Below are 19,095 nucleotides of genomic sequence, written 5' to 3'. Positions count from 1 at the left end.
TATGACAACCTAGGTTTTTGTTTTTCAAAGTGGCCTGATTTGGCCCATTGTTGGTCTATGTTGGATATCCCTGAGTGGGATCCATTCTTATAGTATCCTATAATAATTAATTTATTTATGAAAATTCATTAATATGATATCTCTGGTTACCGAGAAGAAAGTGCACCCTTCTTTTAACGAGAAATAAAATAAAAAAAAACTTAATAAAAAAGGTACCCACTTTTTTCATGGTATCCTGCTAAAAGATGAAAGTTCTCCTTAAGAAATCTTGGCAAGGATTGGGGCAAGAGAAAAAAAAGAAGAAATCAAAGTATTCATTATCAGATTTGTGAAGTTCATCTATAACTCCAACATTAGTTTAAATTATCTCCAAGGATTTCTTGGGAGGAATCCAGGGCAGCTCCAAAGATTGTTTAGAAGGCATCTAGCAAATCATTGGTGATATGTTTCCATCTTTTATTATTATCAATCTTTCTCCCTAGAATGTATTATTATGCAAACCAAAAATGTTAGCTTTTGATGTGATGATCCTCTAATTTATTTAAAGAAGAACAAACAAATTATAATCCTCAAATTATTAGTATAGAATATTTAGGAAAAGGCTTGGTGGTCTCGTGATTTTTTTTCTTTTGCATTGAAATGGTTTTTTAACTACAACATCCCATTTCACATCCATAAAACAGTTTATCACGATATCTCTGTATAGAGGCAATGGGATAGTACTTAGAAATGAACAAATTTTTATTAATATCTTAAGAGTAGTATACTAATACACAAGTATGCTCATATATTAATTGGAATGGGATGCACTCTAAAAATAGGAAAATCGGGACACACTCTAAAAATGGGAAGATCTCACCGTAACTCTTACACACACCACACTTGCACTTTCTTCTCTCACACACAGTAGTAGGTCTAGACCCCTATTTATAAATGCCATAAGTCAGTGGAGCACTCTTCTTTTGGCTTCTAGAATGATGTGCAAGAAGAGCCTAGAGAGATGAACAATAGCTTATGATGGATTTTAGAAATTTCAAAGAAACATTTAGAATATCCAAGAGATATTTAGTGAAAAATAGAGACAGAGAGTTGTTGTTGATTTCGAGCAATCTTTTGGCCTAATGATAGAACATCTAAAGAGAGCCCCTCAAACAAAAGCAGAAAAAGACAAAAGACAAAAGGCAAACCAACAAATGAAAAGAGGTTAAACACAATGAGCAAAGGAAGCAACAACAAAACAAATAATGTATGTTTATAAGATTTATTATGGTATTCTTTTATAATATTTTATTATAAAAGATACTTAAGATATTATACATTATCACTTTTATATATTTTATTATTTTTTAAAAATAATATTTTATTATTATTATTTTTTATTTTTTTCTCTCTCTACTCGCGACTTCTCAGTCTCCACCCCCACCCCTTTGTTCCCCCACCTGCGGCTCCTCCATCTCCCTCTGTATGTGGCTTCTCTACCCCCTGTCCTCTGCCACTTGCAGCTCCTCCGCCCTCATCCCCTCTCCCCCCACACCCTTGGCTCCTACACCCTCCCTCAACCCTTAGCACCCGCGGATCCTTCGCCCTCGGTCTCCACCAACGTGCGTCCGCAATACCCCCACCACCCCCTAATGCCCTCAGCTTTTGTGCCCCCTACGGCCCACGACTTCACTATACTGCCACCACACACCTTCAGCTCCTTCACCTTTTGTGGCCCACAGAGAGCTTTTTAGGAAAAAAAGTTCAACTTAATTGTGATATGAAATAAGTCTAAGCTTTGAAATATTAACCACACCAGCCATACACATAGGTACTTCAACCGGTTGAAATATGAGCGATCCATATTTAATCTAATAATTAAAAATAGATATTATTTTTAATCTGAGTGATCCATACACATAGTACTCCCTCTGTATGCCGCGTCTCCAGGAGAAGTATTCCATAACTGTACACATCTCTTTGAGTTGATACTTCACATCCCAAACCGTACTCTGAGATTCATTTTGGTAATGACGTTATATGCTTGTACAAAGACATCGGCAAAAACATAATTAAACATTCAAGATAAAACGCTCAACAGATGAAACAAAGAAGTGGATTATTTCTCTTTGCCAGCCAAAGATTGTATTAGAAGCATAAATTCAAATCAGAAGGTAAAAATATATTGTACTATAATCAACGAGCCAGATTATTTAATACATGAGTAGAGGATGTGATGTGAAAAAATATTGAAAATGATCACATGTAATAAGAAAATAGAATGAAATTGATCGAACTCAAACTCAAAAACCTGGGAGTCCACGCGATAGAAGCTTGATATCAACGAGATAGCGATAAGTTAAATAAGATCCGCAAATCAATTTTCAATTTCAAATAATTTGCAATTGGAGAATGTCGTATTAGATTCAAGCATGAATAATGTTCTAATTAACTTTGCCAAAGCTGCTTATAGTCAAAGAGTACCTATCCTCTATTTGGGTACAGCTTTCTACCTGTCTTTAGCTGCTCACTATTAGTATATATTAGCCTATGTAGGAAGAAAATTAGAAGTAGAAAAATTTATGCATCGAGTCTCACCTGGAGCAATATATCCAACTGATCCTTTTATTGCCACCAAGCTAGCAGATATGGAGATGGTTACGGCCCAGCCCATAGGGCTCTTGGGCCTGACAAAATTTAGAGAGCCCAAAATAGAGCCCGACGGGAGGAGGAGGAAGACTCCTAACTGGAGTCTTCTTCCCCTCTGACCCCGGTGAAATCGGATCCATGGAGTCCGGCTTAGGGTAGGATAGCTCCCATATAAAACCCTCCTTCCCTCTCTTAAGACTCTCCACCGGCGATCTTCGAGCTTGATCTCTTGATTTCTTCCGTTGAAGCTATGACCTCTTGTACTCGTGCTCGTCGGAAATTGGAGCCGACGATGCTGCTGAAGCTTGAGGTAAACCCTTCTTCTCCTTCCTCTCTTCCTTCCTCTCCTTTTCATGGCTTCGTGCACCCTCGCCGGCCTTCGAGATCGTCGAAAAATCCATGAAAAGGGTGAATCCTGTTTTGCTCTGTTTCGGCCGGACCCTTTCCTCTCTTTTCCGGCCACCGGCACCGTCGGTTGCGGCGTCTCATCCCTAGGATAGGATCCTCATTCATTTATCTCTCTTTCCTGAAGGTATTGGCAGCCGGTGACTGGCCAATGACCGAAAAACAAAAGAAAAAGTGGCAGTCCTCTATTTTTCTGATCTCTTCTTGATTTCTCGCCGGTCGAACCTTGCCGCCGGCCATCTTTTGCTCCACCGCCGCCTCCACCTGCTGTCGGACCTCCGATTAAGCCGTCGCCCTCGCCGGAGCCAAGCTGGAGCCCCCTCGTCCGTCCCCTGCTTCGGCCCAAGGGAGGCCGCGGGAAGAAAAGGAAAAAGAAAGAAGAAGAAAGAAGAAAAAGAAAAGAAGAAGGAAAAGAAAAAGAAAAAGAAAAGGAAAAGAAAAAAAAAGAAAGAGAAAAATAAAAATAGAAAAAAAAGAAAGAGAGAATTCTCTCTCTACTCTCCCTCCTTTCTGTCTCTCTCTCCTCTCTCTACCTTCTCTCTATATTTTCTCTCTCTAGATTCTCTCTCTAGACCTTTTTCTCTCTTTTTATGAATTTTGTCTCTCTAGGATTTTTTTCTTTCTCTCTCTAACTGCATCACAGATCCTAGGATAAAATTGATATGAAAATATGATGACCTGAGATTACTCCGAAATTCATGCAGTAGATTAGATCCCGATCCGATCTTTATTTGAAATTGATAACATCAATCATGGTTAATCCATATTGAGTCATCCTGATATGATCTCTGATGATCTCGATCATGATTGCCTCATCGAAAGGATACAAAGATTCTCTCTCCACTTTCTCTCTCTACTTTCTCTCTCTAAAATTTTTTCTCTCTTCATGTATTTTCTCTCTCTAAAAGTCTTATGGATCAGTGAAAGATCCAGATACTGAGACAAATCCTAATTTTGATTAATCCTGAGAGAGATCCTAGATTTGTGTTATCAGGATCGATTATCGGTAATTTCTCTATATGTGATTTTTATATTGATCAGGGTCATGAAGAGATACGATTGTCTGCATAAGATGTTGAGTGGAACATCTTTTTTATGAAATTCATAAAACAAAGAAGAACATTGATTTATGTGCTTGAATCAGTCATCGATAAAGGTAAGAATCCCTGTACATGATCACCATTATATATGTTATTTTATCATTGATTTTATCTCATTGATTTTGCATCGTTGGATTTAAGATCGATGAATTTGTTATATCTAAGACACCATTATTTATTTATATAATTTTGAGCATGAGTATGTTTTATCAATACATATGTATTAGCGATTGATGGCATGATTATATGGGTATAACATATTTATTACACTATAAAATTTGAATTGATTAATGAAGTCAAATATTATAATTTTATGAAAATAAAAAGAAAAAAAATATGGTTTGGACTGACCTTGTCATGTGGAATAGCCTGCTAGGAGCTTATGCCTGGGACAGTCCCCACAGGCTTATGTGTGGAAAAATCTGATCCGAGAAAGATCATAAATGATTTGATCTGAGAAAGATCATTGCCACTTTGATCCGAGAAAGATCATGAATATTTCGATCCGAGGAAGATCACAAAAATCGATCTGAATAAAAGATCATCGCATGATCCTGATAGTCCAAAGCCAAAAAGAAAAGGATTAAAGATGATATGATAATAGAAGAAAATAGAAAGATAAGACATAAAACAATCGTTGAATAAAATTATTTCACTTATTTACATATGATAATACATCTCTTTTGATAAAACAGATAATCTATAAATATTTGCAGTATTCTGGACAGTGAACATCGACTTTTATGTGTTATTATTTATCTTTATTTTCAGATATATTATTATATTGATGTGATATGGGAATTCTTATTGGGCTGTAAAGCTCACACCCCTTCATCTTTCTTTTCTTCTCAGAGTTACAAGATGTCTATAGTTGGCTATGGTATGGATTTGTAAGTGAGCGGATGCATAGATAGAGTACCGTTGATACCTGATCAGAGGATTGAAGGAATGTTAATTGTAATTATGCAAGTTTTATGAATTATTATTGAAATTAAATATTATGGTTGATAAGGTTGTAATGATTTAATTTAGCCTTGCATATTCTTTAGGGCTTGCTCTAAGGAGTGTGCGGCCATCACGTATCCGACCTGGATATTGGGTTCGGGGCATGACAAAGTGGTATCAGAGCTTAGGTTATGATCATTGGGGATTATAATATAAGTGATTTAAATATTACAGAGTAATAACAGAGCTCAGGTTATGATCATTAAGGATTATAATATAAGTGATTTAAATATTACAGAGTAATAACAGAGCTCAGGTTATGATCATTAAGGATCATAATATAAATGATTTAAATATTACAGAGTAATAACAGAGCTTAGGTTATGATCATTGGGGATTATGATATAAGTGATTAGGATTTGATAAAATGATATTAGAGCTTAAGTTTAAGTCGCTAGGGATTATGAAGTGATATCAAAACTTTATACATGATCAATAGGATATGATAGAGTGATATCAGAGAATATGATAGAACAGTACTAGAGCTCAGGTTTAAGGTCACTAGGGATTGTCATATAAGTGATATTAAAACTTTGGGATTATAATCAATAGAGTATGATTGATAATATCAGAGTTTAAGATTATGATCATTAAAGGTATGATAGAATGATATTAGAGTTTAGGTTATGATCACTAGAAAATATGATTTAAGTGGTATTTGAGTTTAAGTTATAATTATTCAGAATTATAATTTTAGTGATATCTGAACTTAGGTTATGATCATGAGGAACATGATAGATATAAAAGAGAAGATTCAATATTTAGATTTCGAATCAATAGATATTAAGATGAAATTTATACATAAGTGGCATATGATATCTATAATAGAATTGACGAGTTATATCTTGAATTTCAATTAGTAGGGTGGCCTGAATATAAGAAGAGTTGACCCTGGAAGGAAGTGGGAGGTATTGATATGTTATGTTGAGTATACTCGATGATTTTGGAATGCTAAACTTATATGGAAGGAAATTATGATAACTTTTCTGATTTTGATGTTAATTATCTGAGCATTATAAATTTTAAATTTATCAGAAAGAAGTTAGGATATGGTCTAAGAAGAAATTTCATCATATGAGAGAGAAATATTTTTGAGCATTGAACCTATAAGAGGATCATATATGAAACTCAATCTTAGATGAAAAATATACTTGAATTTTATTATGAGAATATGAGATACACATCTTGGTGAAATTTTTGATTACTCACAATATCATATTCTGAATATGATTCCTTGATCTTTCAAGTTGCATTGAATTTCAAGTCAAAAGCTTATTTTTCTAAGTGGATCAAAAGTATTTTGATATTGTTGTTAAATTAAAGAAGAAAATTTATTTTGTCAGAGTATGATATACAGGTTATGATGAAATCTTTAATAATTTGTATTACTATCTTTGGATTAGATTTTTTTAAATTTTTTTTGTAATCATTGAAGATGGTGAAGTGTATTAATTATTCAAGTCAAAGTTTGGATTTTTTTAAAAATTGAACTAAGACATCTTGCTAGTATTAAATTTTGAATGACTTACACAAGGGACAAGATTTTGTATGGATTTATTGATTAATATTAAGGGTTGTGATGAAGGGAGCTCTATAAGAAATAATCAAGTTGATTCTACTTATAAGGATGTTGGCTTGAGTTCTTCTAGTTTGTCAAGTTAGAATTAATTCTTTAAAAAAAGAAGATTGATTTAGAAATTATCTAAATGATTGTAAGGTAAATCTAAGGTTAACTCCAATTGATTCTAGATATGTTGGATTCTTGAAAAGTGATGAAACTTATGCAATGATTTCAAACATAAGAAGTGGATCAAGATTTAATTTTTATATGCTATACCCAAAGGTAGTAAAGATAAAGAAACTTAAAATTTTATCTCAGTCTTATATAAAATTTGAAGGTTGGATCTATCTTGGATTGATCTAACATATAAGGATATTTTTATCTTTGATAGACTTATATAATTTGATAAATTAAAATCAGAGTGCGCAGCAAAAGCATGGTGGTTTAAATCGATTAGAAATATTAATTCTTTGATTCAAAAGATATTATGGAATACATTAGTTGCAAATAAGAAAGAATTTTATTGATAATAAAAGGATGCTATAGATCTTGATCTAATCTAATCATAACCAGATAATTTTTGTCAGTAGGTTATTTTATTATAGATAATACCAAGAACCTTAGACATCTCAAGTATATTGTTAATAGCTTGATAATTCTATTATTAGTGCAAACCTAGAATGTCTTGATACAGATCTCATTTTTTTTTTTTGAGATTTATTATTGTTACCCTAGCTGATGTAGAAGGTTGAGATTTTTCTAAGATGGTAGTCCAGTTGTTAAATTTGTTGGAAGGTCAAGAGAAGAAAGAAATCAATGATTATGAAAAGTGCCCAATGTTTGGTCTTTCTTTATTTTCTATCATAGGTAGTCTGAGATGATTATAAATTCTGAGTGGAATATATATTGAATAAATAATTTTATTATGTTAATACAAACCCAAAATGTTACTATTTTCAATATGAAAGAAAAAGATTTGAGATTTCAAATAATTTTATTATATCAAGATCAAATATATATATATATATAAAATAAAATGTAAGACATTATCGAAAGCGTGAGAATGACATGAAGAATGTATATTTTGAAATATATACCTCAAATAATACAACTTAATTTCGAGGATAAAATTATTTTAAGGAGGGGAGAATATCACGGCCCAGCCCATAGGGCTCTTGGGCCTGGCAAAATTTGGAGAGCCCAAAACAAAGCCCGACGGGAGGAGGAAGACTCCTAACCGGAGTCTTCTTCCCCTCCGACCCCGATGAAATCGGACCCATGGAGTCCGGCTTAGGGTAGGATAGCTCCCCTATAAAACCCTCCTTCCCTTCCTTAAGACTCTCCACCGGCGATCTTCGAGCTTGATCTCTTGATTTCTTTCGTTAAAGCCGTGACCTCTTGTACTCGTGCTCGCCGAAAATTGGAGCTGACGATGCTGCTGAAGCTTGAGGTAAATCCTTCTTCTCCTTCCTCTCTTCCTTCCTCTCTTTTCCATGGCTTCGTGCACCCTCTCCGACCTTCGGGATCGTCGAAAAATCCATGAAAAGGGTGAATCCTGTTTTGCTCTATTTCGGCCAGACCCTTTCCTCTCTTTTTCGGCCATCGACGCCGTCGGTTGCGGCGTCTCATCCCTAGGATAGGATCCTCATCCCTTTATCTCTCTTCCCTGAAGGTATTGGCCGTCGGTGACCGGCCAATGACCGGAAAACAAAAGAAAAAGTGGCAGTCCTCTATTTTTCCGATCTCTTCTTGATTTCTCGCCGGCCGAACCTTGCCGCCGGTCATCCCTTGCTCCACCGCCGCCTCCACCTGCTGCCGGACCTTCGACAAAGCCCTCGCCCTTGCCGGAGCCAAGCTGGAGCCCCGTCGTCCGTCCCCTGTTTCAGCCCAAGGGAGGCCGCGGGAAGAAAAAGAAAAAGAAAGAAGAAGAAAGAAGAAAAAGAAAAGAAGAAGGAAAAGAAAAAGAAAAAGAAAAGAAAAAAGAAAAAAATAGAAAGAGAAAAATAAAAAAAAAAATAGAAAAAAAAAGAAAGAGAGAATTCTCTCTCTCCACTCCCTCCTTTCTCTTTCTCTCCTCTCTCTACCTTCTCTCTACATTTTCTCTCTCTAGATTCTCTCTCTAGACTTTTTTCTCTCTCTCAATGGATTTTGTCTCTCTAGAATTTTTTTTCTTTCTCTCTCTAATTGCATCACAGATCCTAGGATAAAATTGATATGAAAATATGATGACCTGATATTGCTCCGAAATTTATGCAGTAGATTAGATCCTGATCCGATCTTTATTCGAAATTGATAACATCAATCATGGTTAATCTATATTGAGTCATCCTGATATGACCTCTGATGATCTCGACCATGATTGCCTCATCGAAAGGATACGAAGATTCTCTCTCCACTTTCTCTCTCTACTTTCTCTCTCTAGAATTTTTTCTCTTTTCATGAATTTTCTCTTTCTAAAAGTCTTATGGATCAGTGGAGGATCCAGATACTTAGACAAATCCTAATTTTGGTTAATCCTGAGAGAGGTCCTAGATTTGTGTTATCAGGATCGATTATCGGTAATTTTTCTATATATGATTTTTATATTGATCAGGATCATGAAGAGATACGATTGTCTACATAAGATGTTGAGTGGAACATCTTGTTTGTGAAATTCATAAATCAAAGAAGAACATTGATTTCTGTGCTTGAATCAGTCATCGGTAAAGGTAAGAATCCCTATACATGATCACAATTATATATGTTATTTTATCGTTGGTTTTATCTCATTGATTTTGCATCGTTGGATTTTAGATCGATGAATTTGTTATATCTGAGACATTGTTATTTATTTATGTAATTTTGAGCATGAGTATGTTATATCAATACATATGTATTAGCGATTGATGGCATGATTATATGGGTATGATATATTTATTACACTGCAAAATTTGAATTGATTAATGAAGTCAAATATTATAATTTCATGAAAATAAAAAGAAAGAGAAATATGGTTTGGACTGGCCTTGTCATGTGGAATAGTCTGCCAGGAGCTTATGCTTGGGACAACCCCCACAGGCTTATGTGTGGAAGAATCTGATCCGAGAAAGATCATAAACGATTTGATCCGAGAAAGATCATGGCCACTTTGATCCAAGAAAGATCATGAATATTTCGATCCGAGGAAGATCATAGAAATCGATCCGAATAAAAGATCGTCGCATGATCCTGGTAGTCCAAAGCCAAAGCCAAAAAGAAAAGGATTAAAGATGATGTGATAATAGAAGAAAATAGAAAACAAGACATAAAACAATCGTTGAATAAAATTATTTCACTTATTAACATATGATAATGCATCTCTTTTGATAAAACAGATAATCTATAAATGTTTGCAGTATTCTGGACAGTGAACATCGACTTTTATGTGTTATTGCTTATATTTATTTTCAGATTATATTATTATATTGGTGTGATATGAAAATTCTTACTGGACTGTAAAGCTCACACCCCTTCATCTTTCTTTTCTTCTCAGAGTTATAAGATGTCCATAGTTGGCTATGGTATGGATTTGTGAGTGAGCAGATGCATAGATAGAGTACCGTTGATACCTGATCAAAGGATTGAAGGAATGTTAATTATAATTATGCAAGTTTTATGAATTATTATTGAAATTAAATATTATGGTTGATAAGGTTGTAATGATTTAATTTGGCCTTGCATATTTTTTAGGACTTGCTCTAAGGAGTGTGCGGCCGTCACATATCCGATCCGGATGTTGGGTTCGGGGCGTGAAAGAGATCAAGTCAGTAGATTCAGAGAGGAACTTTGCCAGCCCAAAGTCACTCACATGGGCAGTCATGTCAACATCCAGAAGAATATTACTCGGCTTAAGATCGCAATGCACGATTGGCACTGGGCTGTGATGATGAAGGTAATCCAGTGCAGAAGCCACATCAATGGCTATGCTCACTCTCTGTTCTAAATTCAAAATCCTCATCAGGATTCGCTCATTCACATTTGGATGCAGCCCCTGTTCCAAGCTTCCATTCTCCATAAATTCAAGAACCAATGCTTTGAAATCATTACCTCTAAAATCAACACCAGAGCATGCAGTTATGATTTTGACCAGGTTCCGATGACGGATGCTCCTCAAGGCCTCACATTCAGCTATGAAACTCCTTGAAGTCCCCTGCTGCTGAAGGTTCAGTATCTTTATAGCAACCGTCTTTTCATCATCCCACTCCATGACCCCTTTACATACGGAACCAAAACTCCCAACACCAAACAGATTTGCTGAAGAAAACCCATCAGTTGCTTTGACCAATTCGGCGTAGGAGACTCTAATAAGTTCTGTTCTCATGGTAGCCATGGATGGATGTCTCTTTCTTGATTTTCGGGTCCAGTAAAGTAAAATGAAGAAAAGAATCAGAGTCAAACCTAGAACTCCACTGGCAACTGTGATGATCACTACCAAGATAGCAGCTTTGTGTTTTTTCCCACCCGGTTGGGCAGAGGAACAGGGTCGTAAGTGCAGTTCAGAAATGCCACCGCAGATCTTTGGATTTCCAATAAGTGAAAATGCACTCATATTTGCAAAGACCCCGTCTAGCGGAACCTCGCCTTCAAAGCTGTTGAAAGAGAGATTCAGAAATTGGAGCGAGTGAAATATTTGGAGATATCCTGGTATCCGCCCCGATAGGTTGTTGCTCGACAGGTCCAGAAATTGAAGGCCATTTAGATTGCCCAATGATGTCGGGATGATTCCTTCAAAAAAATTACCACTCATATCGAGGTTTGCAAGGGCCACGCATTTGCCAATGCTATCAGGGATTTCACCATACAATCTATTCTCAGAAATATCGAGGACATTGACATTTATCAGGTTGCCAATTTCGGAAGGTAGGAACCCTTGTAATGCATTGTGTGATAACCATAGGCTTATGGATAGAGAAGACAGGCTAAGAATCTCCATGGGTATGGTGCCTGTAAGCTGATTGTCAAAGAGATAGAGTAACTGCAGGTTCTTGCAGTTTCCAAGTTGGGTTGGAATGCTTCCACTCAATTTGTTTCCGTGCAGATCGAGCCAATTCAATTGACTAATGTTTCCGAGTGAAGGTGGAATTTGGCCGAGGAAATTGTTGTGATACAAATACAATCTATGCAGTGCATTAAGATTTCCAAGATAGGCAGGAATATTACCTGTGAGAAGGTTTGAATTCATGCCAAGTACCATCAGGTTTTTCAGGTTCCCTATATTTGAAGGAAGGCTTCGAGATATCTGGTTATTGTTGTTGATCTCCAGTCTTCTTAATTTGCTGCAGTTGGTTAGAGCAGTGAGGAAGCTCCAATCGTTGGCCTCCGTGGCTGCTAGATGGTTCCCATTAAGGTCCAATGCTGACAGGTTCTGTAAGTTTCCAAGGTTACATGGGATTTCTCCACGGAGATTGTTCATTTGGAGCTGAATGTAATACAGCCCAGAAGCATTAGATAATGAAGAAGGGACAAGTCCGGTGAACTGATTGAAGGCTCTGTCGAGCCAACTGAGGTGGGGAAGAGTGCTGCCTATGTGAGATGGGATAGTCCCTCTGAGACTATTACATCCCACACTTAAAGTCTCGATACTTGAGAGATTGTATAGACAGGGAGGAATCATGCTTGATAACTGGTTTAGTGCTACAGCTAGGACAAAAAGAGAGCAAGGAAGATGGAATGGCTCCCGACAGGGTGTTCGCTGTAAGACGAATATTGGTGGCGGAGGACAGGTTCCCTAACCAAGGAGGGATGCCGCCTGTAATCCTGTTTCTGGACAGGCGGAGGTAGTCCAAAGAGGAGAGGTTGGTGAAAGAAGTTGGGATGCCTCCTGTAAGATCATTCCCCCCGATGTCCAAGACAATGAGCTGAGGAAGTGATCCCAACTCATGTGGCCTTTGTCCGTTGAGAAGGTTCTTATGTAGGTCAAGTGTAATTACCTGTCTGCAGTTTCCAAGACGAGATGGAATTTGTCCTTCCAGAGAATTCAGGCTTAGATTGAGATATCCCAGCCGATGCACAAGGCCAAGCTCTTGTGCAATGTATCCGTTGAGTTTGTTTTCTTGGAGACTGATTCTTCGGAGGAATGTGAGGTTGGCTATGGAGGGCGATGTGGTGCCAGCTAGGCCAATAGAGGGTAAGTCCAGAGCAATGACCCGCTAAGGGTGCCGACTGCCACATTTGACACCTTTCCACTGGCAGAAATGAAGCGACTTGTTGTCCCAGGAGGACAGAGCCCCAGATGGATCATCATATAGATTAGACTTGAATGAAATGAGGGCCAAGTGGTCACTCCCGCTTCTGCTGTTATTCCCCACCGTGGAGGTTGCACTGCTGGTGATTGGAGGAAATTGGGGAGATGGGAGCAAAATATGACATAAGAGTAGGAGAGCGGCGTGCATGAGAGAGGACCACCAAGGTGTCCTCTTGGAGTTCCAGAGACAACCCATGTACGCTAGGAAGTTGAGAGGAAAACAATGAACAAGATAACTTGGGGGAAGCTTAATTTGGATGACCTTCTAAGAGCTAGCATGCAGACTTTATAATAGGATTTCTTGGCCAGCTGATGTCTGGAGGAGTCTCTATTTAGTCAGGCTTAGCGTGGTTGGTGGGTCTCTAAAAAAGAAACTGAGGAAAGATGAATGAAATTACCTGCCAGCTGGCATTCTAGCGGATCGAATTTCTGCCGCACATCCATGCACAATAATTGACCGTGAATTATGGAAGAACTAAAGAAAGAAGCAGTTGTCTTGCCGGCTCATGTACGTTTTCAGTGCACGATCTTGTCCTATAATTGCATCGCTTGCATCCTTTCAAATTTGAAGTTTTTAATGTCTCAAATACTTGGACGCAAGAAACATTTCAAGATAACTTTCTCACATTTTATACCACCAAATCACGATGCATTTATAATTACATACTTGTTTCTAACTGTAACGGCCCAGGTTTTGGGTCTGTAAACTTTTGACGGCCCAACAAAAAAAAAAAAAATTTACAGAAGGAGGAAGACTCCTAATCGGAGTCTTCTTCCTTCCCGTTTCCGATGAAATGGGACTCGAAGAGTCCGGCTAGGGTAGAAAACCTTCACTATAAAGACCCCCCTTCCTCCCTTAGGATCTTACAACAAAATTTCGAAGAAATTTGAGGGATTTTCTCAAAGGAAGCACCGTGGATGGTTGATCGGAAGAGGGAAGGGCCACCGGAGCTGTTATTGGCTGCCGGAACAAGGTACGCTCCTTCTCCCTTCTGTTCGAATTAATCCTCCAGCCATCGGTGTGCTTGGAAGCCAGCGAGATGCCGGTTCGGGCTCAAACAGGGACACCCCTATTTGCGTTGTTCTCTCCTTCCGCCACCGGCAGCAAGGAGGGGTGAGGCTGCCACTAGGACGGTAGCCTCACCGTCGTTGAGGTTGCCGGGGAGGGTGGCCGGAGATGGCCTACCTGGCCGGATGAGGGGGAGGCGCTCGGAAAGAGCTCGGGTCCCCTGTTTTGATCGTGGGGAAGAGGAGAAGAAACCTCTTCTCTCTTCTCTAAATAAAAAATTAAATTATATATATATATAAATATATAATAAATAAATAAATAAAAATAAATAAAAAAAGGGGGACATCGATAAGAGTCCCGATAAACCTCAATATATAATTTTTTTTAAAAATTAATTTGGTTAAATTGATTTGTTTGATAGGAGAACAGTCCAACGACCAGGGGGACAACGAGTAGGGTTTTGATTTTCAGACTATAAGGCTGTGAATTTGATTTATCATTGATCGAGGTAAGAATCATTATACATGATCATCATCACATGTATATACTATTTTACTGTTAGTTTTGCGTCGTTGGGTTTGAGATCGATGAATTTATCATATGTGAAACTCTGTTATTTATTTATGTGATTGCGAGCATGAATATGTTTTTATCAATTCATATGATGGCATGATTATATAGTTATGACATATTTGTTTTTGAGTACACTGCAAAATTTGAATTGATTAATACTATACGTCCATGAAAAAAAATAAAAATAAAGAGAAATATGGTTTGGACTGACCTTGTCATGTGGAATAGCCAGCCAGGAGCTTATGCCTGGGACAGCCCCCACAGGCTTATGTGTGGAAGAATTTGATCCGAGAAAGATCATGAATAATTTGATCCGAGAAAGATCATGAATGATTTGATCCGAGAAAGATCATGGCCACTTTGATTCGAGAAAGATCATAAATAGTTCGATCCGAGGAAGATCACAAAAATCGATCCGAATAAAAGATCGTCGCATGATCCTGGTTAGTCCAAAGCCAAAAAGAGATAAAAGATTGTCAATTGAAGATGTGAAAAGATGAAACATAAAAACATGTAATTCAATAATGAGTGAAGATTTTACTTGATGATATGTGATGATCCATATTATTAAATGCATATTTATGATAATATTTCAGTTATTATATACATATGAGTCTTCATAAATTGTATTGATTTCAAAAATATTACTTTTATCTACTGACTTGATGTACATGTGCAGTGATTCTTACTGAGCTGGAGAAGCTCATATTTTCTTCTTATTTTTTTTTCAGACTCACAGGATGCTTAGTTTGGATGGTTTGGGCGAGAGCAAATAAGAACTGAAGCCTTTAGTAGTTCAGTTAGTTTAAATTCTCTGATACCAATGAATATTTGAATAATTGTATTGAACAAAGTTTACATTTGATTTGAAGTAATGACTCGGATGATTGATCTGGTATTTCCTTGGTTATTTAAATTTTGAAGTGTTAAATTATTTAGGCCTTACATGATCCTCAAGGCACTGCTCTAGGGTTGTGTGGCCGTGTCACGTGCCCAACTCAGGTGCTGGGTTTGAGGCATGACAGAGTGGTATCAGAGCCTAGGTTTAGGAATCTTAAGGTTCATTTCAGAGAGAGTATATGGGTAGACTTTTAGATGAAAATTGACTAATATGAGATATTTTTCTTAAATATCTGACTAAAGTGAAACTGTGTAGGTTGACATGGCACGAGGGACAGAGCGTGGGTGAAATTGGAGACCTACTCATTTTGCGGATGGCTCTAATGCTTGGGAGCCAGCTATACAACAAGAAAATGCTCCACCCTCATCGGATGATGATGCACCACAACAAGAACATCCTACTGAGCCTGCAGAGGTCACTCCCGGGGAAGAAACTCCAGGAGAACCTGAAATTCAACTTGAGGAACAAGTTACTACAGCTCAGTTAATGCAGGTACTGGTTCAACAACAAGAGGCTACGAAGGAAGATATGAGGAGGATATTGGAGGTGCAACAGGGACAACAACAGCATATCATACAACAAATATTTCAGGAGCGACAGTCCCAGCAGCAACAAGGAGCTGAAAATCAGTATGAACGTCAAATCAATTTATTAGATTTCAAAAAGTATGCACCACCAACATTCTCAAGGACCTCAGATCCTATGGAAGCTGAAAGCTGACTAAAAACAATAGAGAAAGTTTTTCATGCTTTGAGATGTCCTACTGAAGATAAGGTCACTTTTGCCACTTTTATGTTACAAGGTGAGACAGCCGATTGGTGGGAGATGGAAATTGGAAAGATGGGGCTAAATGATGTACCTTTTACATGGGAAGAATTTAGAAAGATCTTCTATGAGAAGTATTTTTCTCAAAGTATCCGACTCCAAAAATTTTGAGAGTTCGATCGACTGGTACTGGGCCACATGACAGTTGCTCAATATGCAGCCAAATTTGAAGAATTATCGAGATATGCCCCTGCATTGATAGCTGAGGAAAATGTTTGAGCCAGAAAATTTGAGAATGGATTAAGGGATAGAATCCAACAATTAGTGACTGTATTCGAGCTGCCCACTTATAAGGAAGTTGTCAACAAATGCTTAATAATAGAAAAAGGACTTAATGATGCTCAAGTAGCAAGAGAAAAAAATATGAAGAAAAGGGATCAAGCAATTGATTCTCAAGGTCAAAGTATCAGAGCCTTCAAACCAAAGATCCCAAAACCAAGCCAGACTGCCACTGAAGGTAAAGTACAACCTCAAGAGAGCTTTATATGTTATAGGTGTGGAGGACCTCATTTTAGACGAGATTGCACATGGCCTGGAGGACAATGTTACAAATGTGGACGAGATGGCCATAAAGCAATTGTATGCCACAGTGGAGGAGAATCACAGAGACAGTAGATGCCTCAAAATTTCCAAAATACCCCCGCAAATCGAGCACCCCAAGATGTACAAAGATAAGATGCGGGACAACAAAAATCAAAGACCCAAGGACGAGTCTATGCACTTACATAACAGGATGCTAATGCTTCTAACTCAGTGGTGACAGGTACTGAATCGATCTCCTAAAGTTCTTTTATATATATGTCATGAAATATTATATGCTTAGATATATATAGACATATAGCCCTGAATGATAAATGAATATTATGTAAATATCTGACAGGTATGATTAAAATAGCATCCAACGATGTCTATGCTCTATTTGACCCTGGAGCTACCCACTCTTTTATAGCAACTAGTTTTATTAAGAAGACCAATGAGATGTCTCCTACACCTTTAGAAAATGATCTTTGTGTCTGCACACCAAGTGGAGAGGTGATCTTGGTTAATTCAATTTGCAAAGATTGTATACTGAGTATTGAAGATAGGAAGATGAAAGAAGACTTATTAGTCTTAGAGATGAAGGACTTTGACCTAATCCTGGGGATGGATTGGTTAGCAGCATATCATGCTACAGTTGATTGCTTCAAAAAGACAATAAAATTTCAAATTCTAGATCAGTCAGAGTTTAGTTTTAAGAGTACTAAACCCTTCTTTCACCAGAAGTTCATCTCAGCTATCCATGCCCAGAAATTTCTTAGAAAAAGATGTGAAGGATTTCTAGCCACTGTATTAGACACTCAAGATAATAAGCTCAAGTTACAGGATATTCCGATTGTGAAGGAATTTTCTGATATTTTTCCAGATGACTTGCCTGGACTACCTCCTGATCGAGAGATTGAGTTTTCTATTGACTTGATCTCTGGTACGAGTTCAGTTTCTAAAGCCCCTTATCGAATGGCTCCAGCAGAATTGAAGGAATTACAAAAGCAATTACAAGAGTTGTTGGACAAAGGATTCATTAGACCTAGTGTGTCACCTTAGGGAGCTCTAGTACTTTTTGTGAAGAAGAAAGATGGTAGCCTTTGACTTTGCATAGACTATTGAGAATTAAACAAGGTAACAGTGCAAAACAAATATCCTTTACCACGAATCGATGATTTGTTTGATCAGTTGCAAGGGGCACGGGTCTTTTCAAAAATTGATCTTCATTCTGGCTACCATCAGTTGAAGATACAGTCTGGAGATATATCAAAAACAGCCTTTCAGACTAGATATGGGCATTATGAATTTTTAGTCATGTCCTTTGGTTTGACCAATGCACCGGCAGCCTTCATGGATCTTATGAATCGAGTGTTTGCATCATACTTGGATCGATTTGTAGTTGTATTTATTGATGATATTTTGATTTACTCGAAAAGCTCACTCGAGCATGAAGAATATTTGAGGATTGTATTACAAACTCTGAGAAAAAAGAAGCTGTATGCAAAACTACAAAAATATGAATTTTGGATGAACAGTGTTACTTTCCTCGGGCATGTCATCTCCAAGGATGGTATTTCAGTTGATCCAAGGAAAGTGGAGGCAGTAGTTGACTGGAGCCGACCTACTAATGTATCAGAGGTACGTAGCTTTTTGGGGTTGGCTGGCTACTATCGAAGGTTTGTGGAAGGTTTCTCTTGTATTGCTATGCCTCTATCTCGTCTAACACAGAAACAAGTAAAGTTTGAATGGACAGATGAATGCGAGCAAAGCTTTCAAGAGTTAAAAAGATGATTAGTGACTGCTCCAATCTTAACCATTTCATCCGAAACAGAAGGTTTCACTATCTATAGCGATGCTTCTCGTAAAGGTCTCGGTTGTGTTCTGATGCAAAAGAAAAAGGTCATAGCTTATGCCTCTCGACAATTGAAGTCATATGAGCGAAATTATCCTACTCATGACTTAGAATTAGCAGCTATGATTTTTGCTTTAAAAATATGGAGGCATTATTTATATGGAGAGCATTGCGAGATTTTCACGGATCATAAAAGTTTAAAATACATCTTTACTCAGAAAGAGTTAAATTTGTGACAAAGAAGGTGGTTGGAACTATTGAAGGACTATGACTTGACAATAAATTATCATCCCGAAAAGGCGAATGTTGTAGCCGATGCTCTAAGTAGAAATTTTTTTGATGATTTGGCTGCTCTAATTACCTCACAAAAGCCTATATTGCTAGATTTGGAGAAATTAGGAATTGAAATACGACTACATGATTCTCAAGTTCAACTTGCAAATCTTGGACTA

The 19,095-nt window shown here is 37.4% G+C and overlaps 1 pseudogene; it reads right to left on the bottom strand.

Moving 5' to 3' along the window:
- Nucleotides 1-1,555: 1,555 nt before the first annotated feature.
- Nucleotides 1,556-13,227, bottom strand: LOC140852821 (uncharacterized; annotated as a pseudogene).
- Between the last annotated feature and the right edge of the window lie 5,868 nt (nt 13,228-19,095).

The sequence above is a fragment of the Elaeis guineensis genome, chromosome 12, assembly GCF_000442705.2.
Source record: "Elaeis guineensis isolate ETL-2024a chromosome 12, EG11, whole genome shotgun sequence".
Taxonomy (NCBI): Eukaryota; Viridiplantae; Streptophyta; class Magnoliopsida; order Arecales; family Arecaceae; genus Elaeis; species Elaeis guineensis.
The sequence above is the reverse complement of the archived record's forward strand: the minus strand, read 5'-3'. Positions and strand labels throughout refer to the sequence as shown.